Here is a 9,383-nt window from a genome sequence, read left to right as displayed (position 1 = left end):
AGGATCCGCTCCAGGTAGCTTGAAAGAGGGAGTCAGCGATCACGACCCGGTTGCTCGACCTAGCGACCCCGATCCGGAAATCCTGATTTTGAGCGACCTACATCATTTGGCGCCGTCTGTGGGAAATTGAGGATAAGTCAAAATGGAAGGGACATCAAGACGGGATCAACCGGCAGAAGAGACTCCGAGAAAAGGAGATGAGAGGATGATTCAAATGACGAGAGAAGAATTGCAGCACATGATCGATGAAGCGAGCAGGAAGGCCATTGTTGAGTATGAACGCAGAACGGTGACCCCGGCCAGGGAAGGGGTTAAGCGGCAGCTGTTCCAGGAGTTGGAGACGGAACAACGAAGAGAGACCCTGAGGGCACCGGAGAGAGGCCCGGAGAGAACCTTATCCAATGAGGTGACTAGTAAGCGAACAGTGGCAAGCAGAAAAACTGCTGCGAGACAGCCAGCTATTTCGCGTTAAGAGGTGGACAGTGTTGGTAAGCAGATTGAGCAATTAGGGAAGCAAATCGAGGAATTGAAGAAGAGGGGAGAGTTAGTATCGCAGAATCGGAGCTCGCCCTTCACCAACCGGATATTGCTGGAAGTGGTGGATAACAATTTCCGATTCCCTGACCTGCCCAAGTATGATGGAAGTAAGGACCCAAGGGAGCATGTCGCCGCTTTTGACCTGGTGATGAATCTGTACGGTCAGACCGATCCGATCAAGGCAAAACTGTTTGTCACCACGCTGAAGGGAAAAGCTCAGGAGTGGTTCACAAGCTTAGGTAGTGGAACTATTGATTCATATGAACAGTTAATTCATAAGTTTTCTTTTCATTTTGCCAGTAAGAGAAAAGCAAAGAGATCGGCGACCCACCTGTTTACGATCCGACAGCGGGAGGACGAGACGCTAAAAACTTTCATGGGGAGGTTTAACAACGAAGTGCTGGAGGTGCAGGACCTAAGAATCGACATGATGGTTAGTATTTTGATCCATGGTTTGCAGAAAGGTCCTTTTGCATCAGCGCTCGCCCGCGACCCGCCTACGGGCACGGAGCAGTTAATGGAGATGGCCCAAAAATATATTGATGAGGAAGGCCATGAAGGATAATTATTGGTCTAGAGATCCGACCAGGATGAGGGGAGAAAGGTAACGGAAAGGAAAACAACGAGCGGAAGGAGATCGCGAGAGGAAAGGACCTTATGTGCCCCGTTACCATAGGTACACCCCGCTGATGACTACCAGAGAAAAGGTGATGATGATGGTGGAAAACGAGGGCCTCTTGCAGCAACCAGAGAAGATGCGGGATACCCGAACAAAAAGGAACTCAAATAAGTACTGCAGATTCCACAAGGATAGAGGGCATAATACGGAGGATTGCTACCAACTAAAGGACGAGATTGAACGGTTGATAAGACAAGGGTATTTTAAACATTTGATTGACAGGAGGGCAGAACAGCGAGATCGCAGTAGATCGCGAAGCCGGGAAAGGCTCCAGAGGGATGAAGCGGGGGCGAGCGGAGCCCGAGACAACGCTCCTAACAAGGGTGTCATCCACACCATCTCGGGGGGTCCCACAAGTGGGGATTCAAGCAGAGCAAGGAAAAGGTACGCTCGAGAAAGCAGGTGGAAACACGATGGGCTAATGATGCATGTGGAAAAGCAGGAGAGCATTATCTTCGGTGACGAGGACTTAGGCGCTGACATGGCGGAGCAAAACGACCCTATGGTCATAAAGATGGACATTGCGAACTACCAGGTACATAAGGTATTGATTGATAATGGCAGTTCTGTTGACATTATTTTTAGTGATGTCCTCAGGAAGATGGATTTGAGAGATGTGAAACTAAAGGCCGTACGGACACCCCTAGTTGGGTTCGGAGGGAATGAGGTCATCCCAGAAGGTGTAATCGAGCTGCCAGTGTCGCTAGGTGAGGAGCCCAAGAGGAAGACATGTCTCGTTCCTATAATGTTGTTTTGGGAAGACCAGGATTGAACAAGTTTCGAGCGGTGGTATCTACCTTCCATCTGAAGATGAAGTTCCCGACGCCACAGGGAATTGGGGAAGTCAAATGCGACCAACGAACAGCAAGGCAGTGCTATAATCTTGCTGTGAAGCAGGGGGAATCAAAGAGAGAAAAAAGGAAGGAGGAAACAAGCCGAGAGGCGGCAAAGAGAGGAAAGATGGAAAGGATTGAACCTTCGGGCGAGTATAAGGAGGTAGAGTTGATCTCTGGGAACTTCCAGACAACGACCAGGATTGGATCGCAGATGACTACAGAAATGGAGACGATGATGATCGACTTCTTACGGAGTAACCACGACCTGTTCGCGTGGAGCCCATCAGATTTTCAAGGTATCAATCCCGAGATTATTGTTCATAGACTAAATATTGACCCATAGGTCAAACCAGTGAAGCAGAAGAAGAGGGTTTTCGGGGTCGAGAGGAATAAGATAATCGAAGAAGAGGTCGCCAAGTTGTTGCGTGCTGGCTTTGTTCGAGAAGTCCAGTACACGACCTGGCTATCAAATGTTGTGGTGGTCCCTAAAGCAGCAGGAAAATGGAGGATGTGTACGGACTACACGGACCTTAATAAGGCATGCCCTAAAGACCCGTACCCGCTGCCAAGGATTGACCTGCTGGTGGATTCAACGGCAGGATGCGCGCTCTTCAGTATGATGGACGCGTACCAAGGCTACCATCAAATTTTCATGGCAAAGGAAGACGCTGAAAAGACTGCGTTCGTAACCGAAAAGGGAGTATACTGTTATGATGTAATGCCATTCGGGTTAAAGAACGCAGGAGCAACTTACCAAAGATTGGTTAACCGCATGTTCAAGGACCATATTGGGAACACGATGGAAGTATACGTGGATGACATGCTGGTCAAGAGTAAGAAGGAGGACGATCACTTGACAAATTTGCGAACAGCTTTCGATATCATGCGATCATATGGAATGAAGCTGAACCCGTCCAAGTGCACCTTCGGGGTGCGGGGTAGGTTACATGGTCAGCGAACGAGGCATTGAAGCGAACCCAGAAAAAATCAAGGCCATTATGCAGCTAGAATCACCAAAATCTATAAAGGAAGTGCAACAGCTGACAGGAAGGATCGCCTCGCTGAACCGTTTCATCGCCAGGTTTGCAGATCGCAACTTACCCTTCTTTAAAATTTTGAGAAAGGTTAACAATTTTGAATGGAACGAAGAATGTGAACGAGCTCTCCAAGAGCTTAAAGTGTATTTAACCACCCCACCCTTGCTCTCTAATCCCATGGTGGGGGAAAAGCTGTACGTGTATTTGGCTGTTTCTGATTATGCAGTGAGCTCAGTGTTAGTTCGCGAGGAAGGCGGCAGGCAGAGCCCGGTATACTATGTGAGTAAGATGCTGCAAGGGGCAGAGAAAAAGTATATCCAGATAGAAAAGCTAGCGCTAGCTTTGGTGATTACGGCGAGAAAGCTGCGACCTTACTTCCAATCCCACCCAATTGTCGTACTAACAAATCATCCTCTGAAGCAGGTTATGGCGAAGCCGGATACATCGGGCAGGATGGTCAAATGGGCCGTGGAGTTGGGGGAGTTTGACACTGAGTTCCAGACAAGGAACGCGATAAAGGCGCAGGTATTCGCCGATTTTCTGGTCGAGTTCGCGGGCGATCAACCACAAAAGGAGGAAAAGTGGCTTTTACATGTGGATGGATCATCGACCTCAAAGAACGGAGGAGCGGGCATTTATCTGCAAGGACCAGCGGGTGTCGAGATCGAAATTGCGGTCCGGTTAGATTTCCCGGCCACTAACAATGAAGCCGAATACGAGGCTCTGATTCAAGGGTTGCAAACGGCAATCGATGGGGGCATAAGGCAAATAGATGTGTACACGGACTCACAGCTCGTTGCAATGCAGGTGCAAGGTACGTACGAAACACGAGAGCGGTCCATGACACAATACCAAGCGAGAGTGAAGGAGATGATGAAGAAATTTGAGCGGTGCACGATCAGTCAGATACCGAGAGACGAGAATATGCGTGCGGATGCATTGTCACGGTTCGGGTCGCTGATCGAGGGAGTTAAAGAAAGAAAGATCACCGTGATGGTGAAAACTCGACCAACGATTGAAGAGGCGGAGATCCACCTGGTCGAGGCGGAGGAGTCTTGGAAAACACCATTTATTAGGTACTTGAAGTATGGAGAACTGCCGAAGGATTCGATTGCAGCGAAGAGATTACAGTTCAAAGCTAATCGTTTTACCATGATCGGGGACGACCTGTACAAAAGAACCCCGGAAGGTGTTCTACTGAAATGCTTGGATGCAGAAAGAGCGTGGTACGTCTTAAGAGAAATACATGAAGGCAGCTGCGGAAATCATTCAGGTGGGAGATCGCTGGCGCAGAAGATTTTGAGGCAGGGTTATTTCTGGCCTACGGTCGTAGAGGATGCGAAGGATTTCGCCAAGAAATGCGAAAGTTGCCAGAGGTATGCTGGACTGCTGCACTCGCCAGCGACCCCTCTTGAACCTCTTAAGGTCGCATGTCCGTTCGATAAATGGGGAATAGATATCGTGGGCCCTTTCCCCCAAGCGGTGGCACAGAAGAAGTTCCTGATCGTGGCGGTCGAATACTTTTCCAAATGGGTCGAGGCTGAGGCTCTCGCCAAGATCTCTGAGAAAGAGGTAATTAATTTTATTTGGAAAAATATCATTTGCAGGTTCGGAATCCCCCGCATTCTTGTATCAGACAATGGAACCCAGTTCCAAGGAAAGAAGATCATGGCGTGGTGCAAAGAGTTGAAAATTCAGCAGAATTTCACAGCGGTTGGGAACCCTCAAGCGAACGGTCAGGCAGAGGTCACCAACCGAACCCTGTTGCAACACTTAAAGACCAGGTTGGAAGGAGCGAAGGGGGGATGGGTCGAAGAATTGCCTGGGGTTCTCTGGGCATATCGGACGACCCCGCGAACGGCGACCGGAGAGACCCCGTTTTGTTTAGTATATGGGAGTGAAGCAATTATTCCTGCAGAAATTGGAGAAGAAACTGCTCGGGTCACTCAATACACAGAAGAAGAGAACTCTCAAGAACGGGCCTTCGATCTGACTGTGATTGAAGAAGGAAGGGATCGCGCTTACGCAAAAATATTGCGCTACAAAAGCATGATGACCCGGAGTTATAATCGTCGAGTGCGACCACGGCATTTCCAGGTCGGAGACTTGGTTCTAAAGAAAGTGGAAGTATCTAAGCATGTGGGAAAGCTCGATCCGACTTGGGATGGCCCATATAAAGTTGTGGAAATCCGGAAGAAAGGGACGTACATCCTCCAAGATTTAGAAGGAAGGAATTTGCCGCGACCATGGAATATTCATAACTTAAAAAAGTTTTATGCTTGAAACGCTTGTAAGCTTAGTCGTGAGAATCTTCGCTATGAAGGGTTTGAACTCGTCTAAAAAAGACGATTAGAAGAGAGTTGTGTACTTGTCTATGAAAGACATTCCTGCCTCAAAAAGGCGACCTATAAAAGGTCATTATCTAAGTTACATGCGTACATAATCTTGTACTAACCTAACAAGGTTCATAAGCGATCTCAAAAGATTGCAGGACTTCTTAACTTAACAAGGTTCATAAGCGATCTCAAAAGATTGCAGGATTTCCTAACCTAATAAGGTTCATAAGCGATCTCAAAAGATTGCAGGATTTCTTAACCTAATAAGGTTCATAAGCGATCTCAAAAGATTGCAGGATTTCCTAACCTAACAAGGTTCATAAGCGATCTCAAAAGATTGCAGGACTTCTTAAACCTAACAAGGTTCATAAGCGATCTCAAAAGATTGCAGGATTTCCTAACCTAACAAGGTTCATAAGCGATCTCAAAAGATTGCAGGATTTCTTAACCTAATAAGGTTCATAAGCGATCTCAAAAGATTACAGGATTTCCTAACCTAACAAGGTTCATAAGCGATCTCAAAAGATTGCAGGATTTCTTAACCTAATAAGGTTCATAAGCGATCTCAAAAGATTGCAGGATTTCCTAACCTAACAAGGTTCATAAGCGATCTCAAAAGATTGCAGGACTTCTTAAACCTAACAAGGTTCATAAGCGATCTCAAAAGATTGCAGGATTTCCTAACCTAACAAGGTTCATAAGCGATCTCAAAAGATTGCAGGATTTCTTAACCTAATAAGGTTCATAAGCGATCTCAAAAGATTACAGGATTTCCTAACCTAACAAGGTTCATAAGCGATCTCAAAAGATTGCAGGACTTCTTAACCTAACAAGGTTCATAAGCGATCTCAAAAAGATTGCAGGATTTCCTAACCTAACAAGGTTCATAAGCGATCTCAAAAGATTGCAGGATTTCTTAACCTAATAAGGTTCATAAGCGATCTCAAAAGATTGCAGGATTTCCTAACCTAACAAGGTTCATAAGCGATCTCAAAAGATTGCAGGACTTCTTAACCTAACAAGGTTCATAAGCGATCTTAAAAGATTGCAGGATTTCCTAACCTAACAAGGTTCATAAGCGATCTCAAAAGATTGCAGGATTTCTTAACCTAACAAGATTCATAAGCGATCTCAAAAGATTGGAGGATCTAACCTATTAAGGTTCCTAAGCGACCTTAGATGATCGCGATAGGAGATGTAAATGCAGGATTCCTAATCATGGAAAGCGATTAAAAAAAAAAAAAAAGGGGGGGCAATAAAAATGGGTAACTTGCAATGGTATATATTCCCGAGGCGACAAAAACGACCTCGGTCGTGATAGTTACAAAAATAACAGGGGGGATACCCGCTGTAATCGTTAAATGCACCAAAAAATTACAAAAAAAAGGAGTTTTGTCCCATGAGCAGCATGAAATAGGAAATGGAGGAGGAAGATCGTCCATCAAAGGTAGGAACTCCGGAAAGGCATCAGTTGGTTCAGGGCCGGTGGGGTAAGGCTCGAGGTTTCTGTCCAGGGAGACATCCAACCGCTCGAGATCGAAACCTTCGGCCAGTCCGTTGAGCTTCTGGATTTGTCCTTGGCATTTTTCAAATCCCTCAATCATCAGCTCCGTGGCTTGGTTTTCCACGGCCGCTCGGAAGGTTGGGGATCTCAGAAAGTCCCGAGCACCGTTCAGCCGAGCCTCTTTCATCATGCCTTGGAAGTCCTGGCTCTGTAGAAATGAAGCTTTGCCCTCAGCCATGCCCCGATCTCGACCCTCGGCTAATCCTTCTTCCCTGCCGGACTCGAAAGCAGCCACCCGATCGGTGTGGGCTGTTCGCTTAGTCTCTTCCAATTCCCTTTCGGAAATCCCCAGCTTAGAGACAAGCTCCCCCTTCTCTGCACGCAGGGATTCGACCACCGTCTGCAGCTCGAGTATCTTCCTTTCCATCTCCACGGCCTTCCCCTCAATCTGGATCTTGTCATGCCTCCACATGGAGCCTTGCAGGGTGATATGGTGTGCGAAAGCCATGGCCTACATGGGATCGAAAGGTGAGTTCGTGCTGATGGAGCAGTTAACAAAGTAATAAAGTACCTGGGCGATGTTGTGCGCAAAATGCTCCTCAAGAGAAGCCAGGGAGGTCTGCGCAAGGATGACCTGATCGCGTTCCAGGCAAGCAGCTTTGTAGACCTCCCAGGAATCTTGCCCCGCAAAGGTACGCAAGACGCTGCTGTTCTTGGAGATGTTCCAATCCGGTAACCATTTTTCTCCGGACATCTCAGCACGTCGGGCAGAAGCAGGTCGCTCGTCCCTCATCTTTTGCCAACTTTCTTCCAAAGCGGCGAGTTTCCTTTTATTTTCGGGTTCGGCGACCCGATCTGCAGCAAGTTTAGCCTCGAGTCTGCCCTGCTTCGTCGATCTCGAGGAAGGATCGCTTTGGCTCTCAGTGAGTTGCGTGGGCTCAGGCCTAGGGATGGATTCTTTCCCCCTCTTTCTCTTCAGACTCGGTTCTTCAGAGATTTCTACCACCTCGACTTGCTCGTCTGGGGTACGATCCCTAGTGGTAGTGGGGGTCGACTGTGGTTCGGAGGTAGTGGCGTGGGGGGAAGGAGTTGGGGTCGCGGCCCGGGTCTTAGGCTTTGCCTTGGCAGCCGCTGCAGCCTCTTTCAACTCGCGATCAACGGAAGGAGGAAGAGTCCCCTTCTTAGCTCTCGCCTTGTTTGCAAGTCTGGCTAGCATAACTTCAATTTCTGCGAAGGCAAATCAGTCGTCAGAAATTATCCAAAAGATAATAAAGGATACATGAAGAATATGGAATCACCTAAGGAGCTTTTGATCGGGATAGGAGCAGGGGAGAGGCCCGCGAGCTTCAAAACCTTTTCCTGTAATAGTACTTTCGGACGGTACCAAAGTGTAATATTATGATTGATGAGGTCGCTCTCGAACCCCTCCCCAAAGGTTTCGGGGTTGGGTTTTGTTTCCCGCCAACCCAAGTGAAAATCCCAAGATTGACCGGGCGGAGGTCGAATAAAAAAATACCTATCACGCCAAGGACCGACGTTAGACCTCAAATCGTCTAGGAAGCGGCAGTCCTTGCGTGCTGTCAAATAATACCATCCAGTCTCGCCCGATCTCTTAGAGGAGGTGATATTGTACAGGGACCAAAAATTATCAAACGAAGAAGGTAGATCGAGGTATTTCATGACGATTATAAACATGAGGATATGACTGATTGAGTTGGGAGATAGTTGCATAGGGCAAAGGCCTAGCCGGACTAGAATGTCGTTCACTTCTCGAGGCAAGGGGAAGCGAAGTCCGGCATCCAAATGGAGTATGGACAGAGCACAATAACCCTCAGGGGGTTGATGCATACGATCAAAGGAGCGAGGAATTTTAATATCGTAATCGGCAGGGATATAATATTTTCTTTTTATGGCAACGGGAGTCATTTTAAGGTTGCTCGCTATCCCTAACCAGGGCTTCTGTTGCATCATTTCGGAATATTTTTGGAAAATAGGGACATCATCAGAATCACCTACTTCTTCGGGAATAGCAGAAGATTGAGAGACGGAAGCAGTAGGGTCGCGGGAAGTACCCGCTGCCTCCCGAGGGGAGGTCGCGGACGACCCAGACGACGAACTCGTTTCCGAGTTCGCCGCAGACTCGGAAACAGACACATGAACGGATACACTCCTAGATTCAGACGACATATCGAAAGCTGGAAGGAGAAAGGAGGAAAAAGTACCTGGAATTCGAAGATAGATCGCAGGGAGAGATCGAACGCGACTAAGCACAGCGGTCAAAATGGTTCAAATGCGGGGCTATTTATAGAGGAGTACCAGTGGCGACGCGCCTTTTCACACACCATCAGTCGGGGACGCGTGGCGTGGGATGAACGGCCAGGATGCTTCCCCCAACGGACATGTGACTGTTCATGTCAAAATGGTTCAAATGCGGGGCTATTTATAGAGGAGTAC

This window comes from Sesamum indicum, linkage group LG2 (assembly GCF_000512975.1).
Source record: "Sesamum indicum cultivar Zhongzhi No. 13 linkage group LG2, S_indicum_v1.0, whole genome shotgun sequence".
Classification (NCBI taxonomy): Eukaryota; Viridiplantae; Streptophyta; class Magnoliopsida; order Lamiales; family Pedaliaceae; genus Sesamum; species Sesamum indicum.
This window is presented reverse-complemented; position numbering follows the sequence as displayed.